Below are 13,727 nucleotides of genomic sequence, written 5' to 3' on the forward strand. Positions count from 1 at the left end.
CATCTGGCAAAGCCAGAGGCTATCCCGGAGAGCAAACAGGGACACGTGCAATAGCCATATCGGGTTATGGCACGTTATCAGGTCACAGCTCTGAATGGCTACACTGCACCATGGGGTCTGCATCCCCCTGTTAGCTGCTCCAGGCACCGCTGCTCACACTCAGCACAAAAGCTCTACACCAGCCCAACTCTGCTTTGTCTTTGCTGTTCTTTTAGCACCCAGTGGGGGAGGAAGGGTACGGGGACCAGGTGGCATCCATCCAAAACCAGCAAGCATTTCATTTTTGTCTTTATGGGCATTTTGTCAAGCATAACTGCAGACGGGAACTCCACAAACAGTAATTAACCACAAGCTGTGGGCAATGTTAAAGTGCTTGCCCCCTAACCTGCTGGTACGCAGGAAATCTGAGATGCTGCTAATAGGTTTTTCAGCAGCTGAGTCCATTTCTGGGCCCAAATCTATTTGCTATGGCTCTCAGATAACGCTGGTGATTATTATCCTGAGCGCGCACCAAACGCTTCCTGTTGTGTGAGTCTTGACCACAAGCACAAACAAACAGGCTGGAAAATCGATACCCTGTCCCGTCAGCGGGCGCTGGTGTCAGCTAGAAATGCAGCTATGAAGCACCATAATTAATTACCTACAATGCGAGGCAAGCTGACAGTGCTAATTAAGATGGGGAGTGACAGGTTGGAGGTCCCTGGACTGCCCACTTCATTTTCACAGGGCTTATGAAATACGGGGGGATCGTCCCTCCTACCTTCCAGTGGCCAGATGGGAGAGCACAGGGCTCCCCTGGATCAATAGCTCATCCCAGCGATGCCCTACAGCAGCTGCTCTGGAAGAAGGAGAGGCAGGACCGGGTGGTTACAGCAGTAACGTCCTCCCTGCTCTGCTCCACCCATAGGGAATTTTCCTCTTTCCTCTCCAGGAGAGAAATTAGGATTCATGGCCCAAAGCAGGAGAACCCAGCACTCCTTCCAAAGAGGTTGTCCTCTGAGCCCTCTCTGGGTGCTCAAGTTACCCCTATAAAGGGGCCATCTGCTTCTGGCTCATAGTGGTTTCAGTCATACCTTGGAGCAGTGAGTGCCACAGGGAAGCTATTTCCTGGGAAAGCGACTGTCCAACAGTTCGCTCTCCAAATTCAGCCTCTCAATCTGGGTGCCTGTGTGCTGGGATGAGCTCTGGGGCCCAAGCAGGGTGTTATGCTTTGAGGGACTGCCGGGACGCAGAGCATCTTGGCCAAATCCTTCCCAGCCCACAGGTATGTTGGACCTGAGCCGATGTTCTGACCTTGCCCAGGTCTCTCTGTGGCTCTCATTCCTCATTCCTGATCCTGCCCCACCAAAGCTTCCAGGAGCATCACATACAGGGGCTTGCGATTGACTCCTTTGGGTATAGGCTCAGTCACAGGAGGGGGATGCTCATTGTTTCTTTTGACAGTCAAATATATTGACTGTGCTGGTTCTGTTTCTGTTTCGTGCTTTCCTTTTAAATACTTCTTTCCAGGTTGCATTTCAAGGGATTACCCTCCCGAGCTGACAGACAGGTCTGTCAGTCTGTCTGCTTAGCACTCTATCTTCCCTGCAAATACCCTTGCTCTATAGCAAGCGAGCCAAGGATTAAACGCATAGAAAGAAACAATTCACTGTGACTTGGCCTGTAATGTCTTTTGAAAGTTAAGTTATGGCTGTTAAATGTTAACACCATATAATGCCTGTCTTTATCGTATCTTTGCAATAAAGTGATGACATGGCTCCATTATGAGCTAGTCACAGAGAAGCTCCCAAACCTACAGTGCTGTAATGGCACTTGATCTCCTTCCCAAGTGCCCGAGATTCCCACCCAGGCTTTGTCTGCAGCGTTTCTCCGGGATCGTGAGGACATTTTAAAGAGGAAAGATGAAATCAAGTCCACTGCCTGTTGTGCAAGGCCTGGGAAACCTCACACTTCCCCTCAGCCACCACAGTGCCTCCCTTCTGCCACGCTACCTGTCCTTTTCCCATTCTCAAGGACAACCACAAAGTTGCTTATCAGCCTGTAAATCAGCTGTGGCAATAAAACGCTGGCATCCAGAGCAATAGCTTTTGTACTAATGTACTACTTTGCAATTGCTGTGCATATCCAACATATTAATGACACAAATTCATTACAATAAATGAAGACACTGACTGGCCGGGGGCCAGAGTCAAGTAAGGACCATAAAAAAAAAGAAGTTGCTTTTGCTCCTGCCAATTGACAAGTTTGTGATGCAAAGTTGAACGTGTCGGATGTAGAGCGATTCTGGCGAGTGATGGGAAGAAGTGACTGCTAAACATAGGAGTAATGGTGCCAGGGATCTGGGGGGGAGTGAAAAGGGAGGCTGCTTCCCATGTGATTAGTGAGCAGCCATGATTTCCAGGTGAAATTAAGGAGTCAAATGGCTTCATCAACAGAGTGATGGATTATGTGTGAACTGGCTCACAGTTTTCAGGTAAGAAAAGCTGTTCACTAAGGTGAAGGACTCATTCCAACCTGGGGAACTGGGGATTTTGTTGATCTACTGATCTGTCTATTCCTCCCTTTGTTTCTCTCTCCACTTTTGGATTTACTCTCTCCATTTACTGATCTAGCCGTACCTCTCTCGCTCCACATACTGCTCTTTCTATTGGTGGTCCTTGATCCATGCATTGACAGTGGATACAGAAATTATTGAATACCTCAGATACTTCCTCATGAGAGGTTTAAAAATGTTTAGTTTAGCAAGGGCCGTGCAGTGCAGTATGTACCAGATCAAAGGCAAGGCACTGTTTAATTTAGCAACAAAAGCCAATGCCTTCTAATTAAAATTAGAGCTATTCAAATGAGAAACAAGACATCAAATTTTAAGGATGAGGAAAATTAACCATTGGAACAAGTGATCAACTGAACTGATGGATTCTGTTGCTTGCAAAAAAGATCTTCATAATTCTAGAAGTGAAATTATAATCAGCAACATATTATTAGATTGAAAGCTGAAATAACTCGATATTTTATTATCCTTGTTCTAGCAGGGTCAAATCAGGTGATATAACCTTCTTGATGCGTGCGATGCAGTCAGATAAGTGGGGACTGGTGAATCCAGCTTGCGAGTTCATCAGTATCATCGTGGACCGATGTCTTGGAAATACGGACGATCATGTAGGAGAGGCTGGTTGGAACTGCATGGCTCGGACTTGGGGATGGACAAAACAGACTTGGTTTCTCTGGAAGTGTGGACATGGAGGGTGCAGTATGGTGACAGGAGCTAGCAAATGAACCCATGCTGACAAGAGAAAAAGAGACAAAAGTGAAATTAGATTCAATGAGAGACATAAGCCAGCATTTTCAGAAGGAACTACTCATGTGAACAAACCTCCTGCTCCTGATATTGCATCAGAATATCACAGAATGGTTTGGGTTGGACAGGACCTTAAAGCTCATTCAGTTCCAACCCCTGCCACGGGCAGTGATACCTTCCACTAGAGCAGCTTGCTCAAAGCCCCATCCAGCCTAGCCTACAAAATGTCTCTAATGCTGGGTGATAGAGCCAGACGGCTTGCCATGCATTGAAGGGATGTTGCTCCCCACACAGGCTTGTAAATTCTGGCACTTTGCAAACTTCTTCTGCAACTGTGCCTGTTTCACTGTGCCTGCACAGAGGCTGTTTTGGTTAGGAAAACCTTTTTTTACCACCTCCTGATGGCACATTCTTTTCTTTTGCCAAGGGGAACATAAATAAAATGTCCCACACTAGGGCAGATGTTGAGCTGTTTCCTGACACAGCTCTGCTGGGATCCCCGCATCCATTCATTTCAGTCCTGCAAGGCAAGAGCAGTTGTAGGAGACAGAAAGTTCCTGTTCAGACCAACAGGGCAATTGAAGGCCTTCCCTGCACACAACGCCGAGCCGGCATTCATGCTTCAGGGGGTCTTCAAAGTTAGCTACAGATTTAGTGGCAAATGCAGCTAGAATGAAGGTTGATTAAAGCGCCCGGATAATTACTCGTTTAGCTGCAGAGCGTGTGCTCGAGGAGAAGTGTTGCAAAGCTTTCTATAGACTGGAAAGCCCAATGCCTCAGCCAGAGCTGCCAAGTGAACGGATGTGCCAAGTGGAGCACCGTAATGATATCAGTAACAGTCATTATACAGAGAGGGAAGCAAACACTTCCCCCATACAACTGCAAATCTGCTACAGCCTTGTGCAGCCGTATTTCTGTGCCTCTAATGGGAGCTTGGCTGTGGATGGATTTACAAGTGGCCTCTTTCTTAGGCTCCTGTGTTTAAGTTTACCCTTCCCTCCTCTCTCACCTCTTGGTTATTTAGCTAAGGGCTTACTGGCAATGGTGTGAGGCAGGGGCTAGTTCTGCTGAAGGCATTGCCCATCACCTAAACTCAGGTGTGTGGAAAATAAACTGCTCATGTGGCCTTACCTGGGACCAAGCTCTTTGAAGACAATGCTAAATGCATTTAATTTAGCTGGAAAATAAAACCTTCCCTGCATCCAGAACTTTAGGATCCCTCATCTACCTGCACACAGATTCAGCGGGGATGCAGTAGTGTCAGCGAGCATCCAGACCTAAAAGTTGGGCTCAGACTATGGGTTTCCTGGAGATGTGAAGTCCATGCTGATGTTTCAGCAAGCAAGCTGAGGATCACAGCTCGTACTGGCTCCAAGAAGTGTTTTGGTCCATTTACAGCTCCTTAAGAATAGCTTCTGATGCACGGTGCAAAGCATCACTTGTGCTATTCAAAGCCCAGTTTGGCTCCCCTTCCAAAACTGACCCCCATGGCGCACACAGGCAGCCATCCCAAAGGAAGAACTGCCATGGCAGTACGGGATTAGATGGGTGGAGTAATTGTCCTAGGCACTATGTCATTATCTACAACTTCCAGGCCATCACAAATAGCACTTAGGGTCATTTCTCTCCTATTACAGTGGTGCTAGGGGATGCAATGGGCTAAGCCAGGAATGGGCCATGCTGCAGAGGGGCTGGCTCTATTAGCACACAAATTGCAGGCTTTCAGAAGCTGTCTTCTGAAAGGCCCATAAATACACTCAGCTCTAACTAGGAAGTTAAAAATGTTAATCTAATTGTCACCCAGAGATGCTTGTTTGTGTTAACGTGAGTCTGGATGTAAGGTTGTCCACTCCTTAAGCAAGTCCCTTATTTGTCTAAAAGGCAAACACGAGTCAAGTTTGACATTGTACGTTGAATCGAGTCCTGCTATTTCTCTTCTCCCCTACCTCTCCCTCCTTTTGCTAAGATTAACTGATGAGGTCTTTAATGCCATGGCCAATGCACCAGGATATAAATGCTGCTAAAATAAAAAGCAGATGAAGTTTCTGGTTATATGAAAACTACCTATATGCTATTACCTGCTAAAATAACTGTTCCATTAGGTAATTTGGCTCCATTCATGGTCCATCATTTTAAGAATTTGCCCCCTGATGTAGGGGGCAAACTGTCCTTTACGTGATGTATTCTCAAAAATACCTGGGATGAATCAATGGAGTGAATGTGCGATGATTTGAGAGTGGAGGCACCAAGTTCTTACGCAGGATGTTTGTATTTTTCCCTCAAGAAAACCTGTGGGTGGCTTCAGAGCTGAAGAGATCTCGACTGTAGAGTGCATTAAATCTTTTCTGAGAGTTTCAACTCCCTTGAATCTAGAAGGCTGGGAGAGTTAGACAGAATTAACCAATGTTTGCTTGTGAGCTGCTCTGTACGAGGGGGCTGCAGTACAAGCTATAGGTGCACACACAGGAAAAGGAAGGTGGGTCTCGAGGGGAGCAGAGCTTCAGCTTTGGCTGATCACTTGATTCAGCTACCTTTTGGGTGCAAACCTACAATAGGTTGAGTTGGGAAGAGGGAAAGCCCAACCTTTCTGTGGAGGGTAGTGTTGGGCCGTGGTGACTGAACTTTACTAATGACCGAGTTTTTCTTTCCAGGGCTTACCAGAGGCTTCTCAATGAGGCTTCTGTGCTCCCATCACACCCGGTTTTCAGCCTCCTGCAGAATAAAGGAACCCCTTCCCCTGGTGTAATGAGTGTTTACCCAGGGGTGCTGATACCGTCAGAGTCTGTCACTGCAGGATCAAAACCAGAACTGCACAGCCTCTGATAAAAAGGCCAGATGTGCCACTTTAATTAATGCAATTTGCTAAACACTGCAACAATTAAGTGCAATGCGATAGCGCAGTAATCTCGGGGGCCAGGAAGCACCATCCCCAAGGCATCCCCAGCTGTTCCAGCTTTCTTTTCTGCTCTGCCATTTTCTTACATTTACAAACTTAAAGGATTTGCAGGGGAGCCACAACATCAAATAAGAAAGGAAGCTGAAGGCGTGCAGGTGAACACATAAGGAGGGTAAGGGACTGCGCACCCGCAGGTGGTTTGGATGGGGATCTGTTATGTGAATGGTGACAGCTCAGATACACCCAGGGGCACAGGCTCACATACAACCCAACACAAATACAGCCCCCAGTGAGCAACAAAAGACACAAACATGTATAGGAGCTGAGGCTATCAAATACCCCAGACAGAGCAAACATGTACCCAGGCTGTTGTACAAACACCCTGTAACATGCTCCCAACAGACCTCTAATGCTGTGCAGGCATCAACACCAGGCTGGCCACGCACCCTCATTCCTTCCCCTCTGTAAACTCGTCCCTCTCTGCCTGATAACCCAGCACAGGAACCTGGGCGTGTTCTGCACGTTCCCCATTACTTCTGTGTAAGTTCATGCAAGAATCAGACGAGCTCCGAAGTTCCTCCTTCAGATGCTTGGATCCTCTGGGACTTTCCTACTTAAGAACTGGAGGAAACAAAAAAGAAACACAATAATGAGAGGAAAATGAAGAAGTTTCTTTAAAAGCCCACATGTTTCAGGGGAAGTGATGGGAAATTAGCGATGTGTGATAGACAGGCTAATTTCCCTAACTGACAACCCAGACAGCTCAATGCAAAAAACATAATGTTTGGGCTTGATTTGTGTTCCCCCCTCCTCCTCGCTGTACGTAAGCTCAGAGCTGTGTGTGCATGCACACTTTCAGTAGGAAAGACGTTGCTTTTGTATTGTAATCATACAATCACAGGATGGTTTGGGTTGGAAAGGACCTTAAGATCATTCAGTTCCAACCCCTGCCATGGGCAGGGACACCTCACACTAAACCAGGGCACCCAAGGCTCTGTCCAGGCTGGCCTTGAACACTGCCGGGGATGGAGCACTCACCACTTCTTTGGGCACCCTGTGTCAGTGCCTCACCACCCTCACAGTAAAGAACTTCCTCCTTATATCTAACCCGAACTTCCCCTGTTTAAGTTTAAACCCACCACTACAGTCCCTGATGAAGAGTCCCTCTCCAGCATCCTTATAGGCTCCCTTCAGGTACTGGAAGGCTGCTCTGAGGTCTTCATGCAGTCTTCTCTTCTTACAAGACAATGTAATGCACACACATCTCTCTACTATACACTCCCAAAACCGCCTGGAAAAGGGAAAATACAATTAGAACAAGTATTTAAAACAAACTGCTGATTTCTTTCAGGTTTACACCAGCCTGGTTTTCCACCTCTCCCTGAATGTCTGCACCATCCGGTTATCAAACAGCTTTACTCCATTTTGGGATGCCAGAAAAGCAAATTGTGGTGGGGAAAATGGGGGAAAAGTGGTGAAAAATTGTTTTTCCCTAAATTTCATAGTAACAACAAGTCCAGCACCTCTGGAGCGTGGCAGCTGCAGAGATGGCTTGTGGCTGGTATCACAAAAGACTTGGTTGATTTGGAGAAACAGTGTGAAAACGGGGTTGGTCCCTGCAGCGCTGTGCTCTGAGGATCTGAGGTCAAGCAGTGCCCGTTCGTGTCCTGCCTCTGCTGCCATGGACCAAGATGATTCTCCTATGGCAATGGAGGTTTTTTTAACACCTTTCCCATAAAAAGCAAAATCTGCTCAATTAAATTGTTCTGCACACTCATGTCGAAGAGACCTCACGAGACCATGTGGGTTAAAGAGCCTTTTAATTACCCCTGCACACGTGTTCTGTGCTCTCAAGGAATACTGTGCTTGTCAGGTATGAGTTTGCAGTGCAATATGATGCAATTTTTCAGTCCAAAACGGAATCCCAGTTCCAAACCTACTTTAGTCCTGTTGAACCAGGTCCCACTCCATGCAAAGAGGTCCTAAAGAAAATGGAACATTTTGCATGCCTTGAACTACTTCTTTTTCCTGGAAAAATACAAATAAATCTGTTACTTTGAATAGGCCAAGTACACCATTAAACTGACTCCAGCATAATGCAAATACTGTCTCAGCCCATATCAGAGAGGTAGAAGAGAGGAGTCTCACCCACCCTTGCAAGAATGCCATCAACCCAGAATCAAGCTCATGCCAGAAGCCCTGAATTTATGGCACTTATTTAAGAAAACACCTACACTTTGTTTTCTTCATCTTTTTCATAGCAGCTTTCAGCTAAGGACAATAAAAAAGCATTACAGTGAAGCTGAGAGGGAGCATTGCCCTCTTCCAGCCTGCTTAGAGAGGGGAAATGAGTTAGTAACTCCTATAACTTAAATGAGTTTGACAACCTTTAAATATAAACAGCTGATTGGAAGTGCTGAGAAATCTGGGAAAGAAAAAGAAGAAAAGGAGAAAAAAAACCCCAGAAGTTCCTGAGAAGCTCAGCAACGGAATGTTGGCTCCATTACCACTTCTAGCACAGCACAAATGAGAAGGAAGAAGGGAGGCAGCATGGGCTGGCTAAGGAAGAAGAAAGAGAATAGCACCAAGTTAGAACATTTCATGCGAAAATCAAACCAGCTGTGGCCAACACTCACCTGCAGAGAATGATTACTGCCGTCCTGGGAGAACCACATACAGGGAAGAGTGTGGGGATGGGGTGGATAACCTGCTCTATGACTGTGCTTTGCCCATGAAGGAGACCTGTCACACCACACCAGAGGTGTGAATCATCACTAGGTGATGATTGATTTGAGGCAAATCTGTGGTCACCCCTGTGAGCAGACAGGGTGCTGCGAAGATTATGGTCCTGCTTGATGTTAAAGGCCTTGGGGTGGTCCCAAATCAGTGCTAAGGCAAAACACATGAGTTCATGGGGTTGCTGGCATCTAGACCTTAGGTGAGGCAATGGCTCCTAGCCTGTCTGGAGTCTGTGTTGTGGCTTTTTCCCAGTCTATTTCCAGAAGTACATATGATTACACTGATGTGATCCTTCGGAATAATGATATTTGGATATGTGTCCCTGTCCCATGCACAAAGGTGTTGAGACTGGTTTAAAAGCCCCTGCATTAGGTGCAGAGTCAGGGAAGGGTAAGGCTCTACCATAGTTCTATAACTGCTCAGAAAAGGGCTCTTTTGGGGTAAAACCAGTTCTGAGCATGTCCTTGGATTCTGAGTGGCTGGGATTTATAATGAATAAACCAATAAATGAAGCTGGATAGTAGCTGTCTCTTTATTACAGACGTAATACAGGTCTTACTGTTTCCCCAGTCCAGAGGGGATCATCCATCTTTGAAAACAGGAGGTAAGCTCCTAGGCTGCTTACTTACAGTAAAAGAAGGCCCTTTTGGACCAGAACGATTGTTTTGTTGACAGAAATGGTGCATGTCTGTCTTGTAAAGGCAAGAGTCTGTCTGTGTGTATGCACATGCATACTCAACGTGTATTTTGCTGCATAACTCAAAGCCAACCCCCCAAGCTGTCCTTGAAAGCCTAAATCTGCCAATCCTTTCCTATACCACCACACTGGTTTCAAGGAAATGCTACCTTTTGAGTGAGAATAGGAAATTAAAGGAAATTAATATGCTACTCAGCCAGATGAATTAATTAGCTAATGTGCATACATCACTTAGGAATGGTAAGGCCCTAGATAACTTTTTATGTCTGAGGAAATATGGTCTAAAGTGGTTCAATTCCAGCCCGGTAAAACTAACATTCATTAGAGAAGCTGATCTGAAGAGTAAGGTGCAGGGAGGGAAGCGATGCCAGCAGCTACCTGGTAATCAGGAGATGGAACAAAGATGCTGCTGTCTGCGGGATGAAGGACTTGAGGTTGTAAGATCATAAAACACAGGAGTCCATAAAGTTTCTGAGTTCTGAAGGCATGATTTTAAAGTTAATATCGTGCAGTATCAGAGCCATAACAACAAGTCACCCAGCGCCATTTATTATTCATCGTGAGTCACCCTCACTGCACATACACCAAAAGTCCTTTAAATGTCTCAGGTACATCCTCTTATCTAAAGGAGATTTAAGGGAATATTATTGCATCTTAAGGAAATGCCAATCAATTATTTTAACACTAATTTCTGCCATTTTAATAACTCTCCCAAGGCAAAGACTGACCATATTTAACAGTGTAGTTGTTAAGCTGCAAGAGATGTCATTTCCTCCTTCCTAATTGGACATTGTGTCAGTCACACTGTCGATAACGGCTGCATAATACAACTGTAGTTGTATGTTAAATTGCCATGTATTTCACATTATAGCCCTATGTTATGCCTCTAAACATCCTCTGCAAACCTTTTTGCTTGCTCTTCTGTACAGGGAATTGGCTTGACACGAAATTCATTGTGTTTCAATTTTAACTAAAGGGAATTAGGTGCTGACATTCCCCTGAAGTATGGTAAAGGCTGGGTGCTTCATTGCTTTGAGCTCTGAAAAATCACTCTCCTCTTCAAAATGGAGACGTAGCTCTCAATGCTTTTCAATTACAGCTGTTTGTCTTCTCTTGGTTGTTTAAAATGGATTGGTTTCTTTTTTTCAAGCAAACCAATACCTTATACTAAAAACCCCAAAGAAATCACCCCTGGGTGCCTTTGAAAACCCAACCCCAAATATATCGCGGTGGTTCTTCAGGAGGCACCTTGTGTCCCTGAGATACACTTTACCATTTGACTCTGAATAGTATCCATCTATCTCTACATTTACCTCATGCATCAGTGAAACAGCTCTTTCGTTAACGACCACTTCTGCACGCTTGCCTCCTCCAGCACCCCTTTGCAGAAGGCCTTTCTCTTGTCATTCATTAACAAATTAATCCTGTTCTCCTGCACTGCCGGATTTCATTCCTGGCACCCCGACCAGATGTAAAGTGACAAGTGGAGTGAATGGTGGCACCTCTCCTCATAATGTATTAGGTGCCCTTCAATGAAAATGCTTTTCAGAGCAAAGAAATCCTCTCTACCAACCCCGTGACACTGACCTGTTTCAATCAGGAGGCTTGGTAAGAGCATTCACTGCAGCAGAACAGTCTGTGCAAGAAAGCCAGGCTAAGACAAGGTCGTGGTGGGCTTCAAAACCCAGGCGGTGGGTTACATTGCTGCTGAAGTGAGTAACCAACAGTGATGGACATTTGCTGCCTTCCTCACACATGTGGCCCATCTGCTGCTGCTTTTCTTGCTCATCTTGACACTCTAACCTTGATATCTGCTGAAATTTAACACCAGGGGTTTTCTCTCCCATGGGCAGAGGGTATGGATTATTTGCTACATCTACTGGTTGCCTTTCTTTGATTTAGGACTGTGTTCTTTCTTGTCCACAATGAATGACTGCACCATTCTTGCAGATGAGGAATTCTGAGCCTCTAATGGCATTTACTTGTTGCTTTGACCTATTACTCTTGCCCCATACCTTGTTTTTGCGATGAAATACCTCAAATTAGAGACACCCTGACTAGCGGAATGGTGGCAGGCAATGCTTCTTTTGTAAGGGATACAGCATCTAGCATGAATAGGAGCTAATCTATCTCTCTTGTGCCCAGTGAATGTCCCAAGCAAACAGCACACAAACCTTTAGTGATTCATACCCATGGGATGGATGGTATCCATTTCCAGGTCAAGCCTTGCAAAATGCAATCAAAGCTGAGTGTAATGCTTCATTCAGACTCTGCAGCCAACTTCATTTTACTGATACATAAAATGACTGCAGGAAACAAACCTAAAAGCTGTTTGCACAACGGCAGATAAAGCGTCGCTGCCTCCCTTCGACACCAGAATGTGTTTTTCCTGTGAGTTACATCTAGTGAATAAAATTGTAAGAACAAGCACAAAGAGAGGGAGAGAAACATCTGCCTTTGGAAGCTGCAGCACTCTTTGGGCTGTATAAAGTTGCATAGCTCCATTAACTTCAACAAAGGAGCAGGCTGCTGTCCCAGAGCTGAATATTTGAGCTTTGCGATTGAAAATCATCAGTGAGCAGGAGCTGCAGGTGGAGTTGGACGGGTCTGCTCTTCTAGCTAAGATTTTGCAGGAGTCTTTTTAGCCTGAGAGGAATTAAAGCCGGACACTGAGGTCTTTCAAGTAAAGCTTACTGCGGGCAGCGCTGGCAGTGTGCAACCAGATTCCCAGTGTTTCCCTATCTGCACAGCCTCGCAGAACAGCAAAGCGAGGAAGATGTTTCTGCTCTTCAAAGAGCCCTTTTTTCTGCTTGATTCAGAACTTTTAAGATGGTGGTTATACCATATCTCTGTAGGCATCTTCTGCAGCACGAGAGTTTGATATTCATTCAAAGGTGCTGCCCTTCTTAGACTTAATGGTGCAGAACACATCAGCCAGAGCCTTGGAAAACAGGGAGGATGGAGGAAGTCTTTGGAAATTCCTCCCTAATTGTCTTTCTACCCAATCATTCTATGTTTTGAAGCTAAAAATATTAAAATCAGAAGGGAAAAGAACACAAAAGGATCAGTTTTACAGGGAGTGGATAAGAGGTGTTGTATTTATCATCAAAATTTGGAATTTCAAAACTTTGATGAAATGCAAAGTATGTGAGATATCTTCAAGCAGCTCTTATAGAAAGAACAGTAAAACCCCTTCTAGGATAGATGCAGATCATACATCATAGCTAGACACAGCTAGTCACAGCTCCAACTGTTCTTTTCAGAGCTAAAAGTTATCTGGATATGGAGCCTTTCTGCATTTTTCTGGATATAGACTCTTCATCTTTTGGATCCAACTTAAATCTTGAGCTGAAAAGGCTCCTGGAGTGACCAAATCAAATCAGTCCTGCTTGGAGAAATAAGAACTGAATTCTGCTTTTGGCAATGCCCAAGTCTCCATTAAATTGAGACTAAAATATAAAATCATGAGGAACTTGCCAAACCAGTGGGGATTTTGCCACTTCCCTCACTTTCAGTGAATTTAGTTGTCCACAGAGCTCAGGAAATAAGGGGACACTTCCGAAGCCTTTCAGCTTTGCGGTGAAATTTGTTCTACTCCTGAAACAAATCCTGCTGTGCTCTGCAAATGGGACATCTGCTGCTAGCCCAAGACTTTTCATGCCTCTCCCTGTGTAGTCCTGGGAAGCTGGAAAAGCTCCTGTTGTTCTCGAAAGACATTGCAATTGCTGGGAACGTGTCAGGTAAGAAAAGATCATTCAGCGCTGGGTGAGTCTACAACATCTACAGACAAATGGATGAACAGACTCTGTGTATATGGACTCTGTGCAAACATGTTTGTTTGGTTTCCTTTCACTCCTCCTCCATTTAGAGCCTCTTTTCCAGGGGATGAGTTAATCTATTGTACCAAAGCCATTAATAACATCTCCCTGTAGAGAACGCCAGTCCTTGGAGCCTTCCCTCCTTCCTCCTCCTTCGGGAGGGTGCTCAGCTGGCAGGACCAAAGCACCCTCTCCACTGATAGAATCAAGATGCCACAGTCACACTGACATGGCAGCACCTGAGATGATTATTCACATTTGTGCATCCTTATTAACTTA

At 45.3% G+C, this 13,727-nt stretch overlaps 2 long non-coding RNA genes across 2 annotated transcripts in view; one reads left to right on the forward strand and one right to left on the reverse strand.

Moving 5' to 3' along the window:
- The window catches only part of LOC136021534 (uncharacterized), a 63,400-nt gene extending 53,971 nt beyond the window's left edge, over positions 1–9,429 (forward strand). The window contains exon 4 of the long non-coding RNA XR_010615807.1: positions 7,546–9,429. This is a non-coding gene — a long non-coding RNA (uncharacterized LOC136021534). The remainder of the gene's footprint in view (positions 1–7,545) is intronic.
- LOC136021533 (uncharacterized) overlaps positions 2,948–13,727 on the reverse strand; it is a 141,122-nt gene continuing 130,342 nt past the window's right edge. The window contains exons 7-10 of the long non-coding RNA XR_010615805.1: positions 7,334–7,485; positions 5,957–6,815; positions 5,495–5,675; positions 2,948–3,283 (exon numbers count right to left, since the gene is read on the reverse strand). This is a non-coding gene — a long non-coding RNA (uncharacterized LOC136021533). The remainder of the gene's footprint in view (positions 3,284–5,494; positions 5,676–5,956; positions 6,816–7,333; positions 7,486–13,727) is intronic.

The sequence above is a fragment of the Lathamus discolor genome, chromosome 13 (genome assembly GCF_037157495.1).
Source record: "Lathamus discolor isolate bLatDis1 chromosome 13, bLatDis1.hap1, whole genome shotgun sequence".
NCBI lineage: Eukaryota > Metazoa > Chordata > Aves > Psittaciformes > Psittacidae > Lathamus > Lathamus discolor.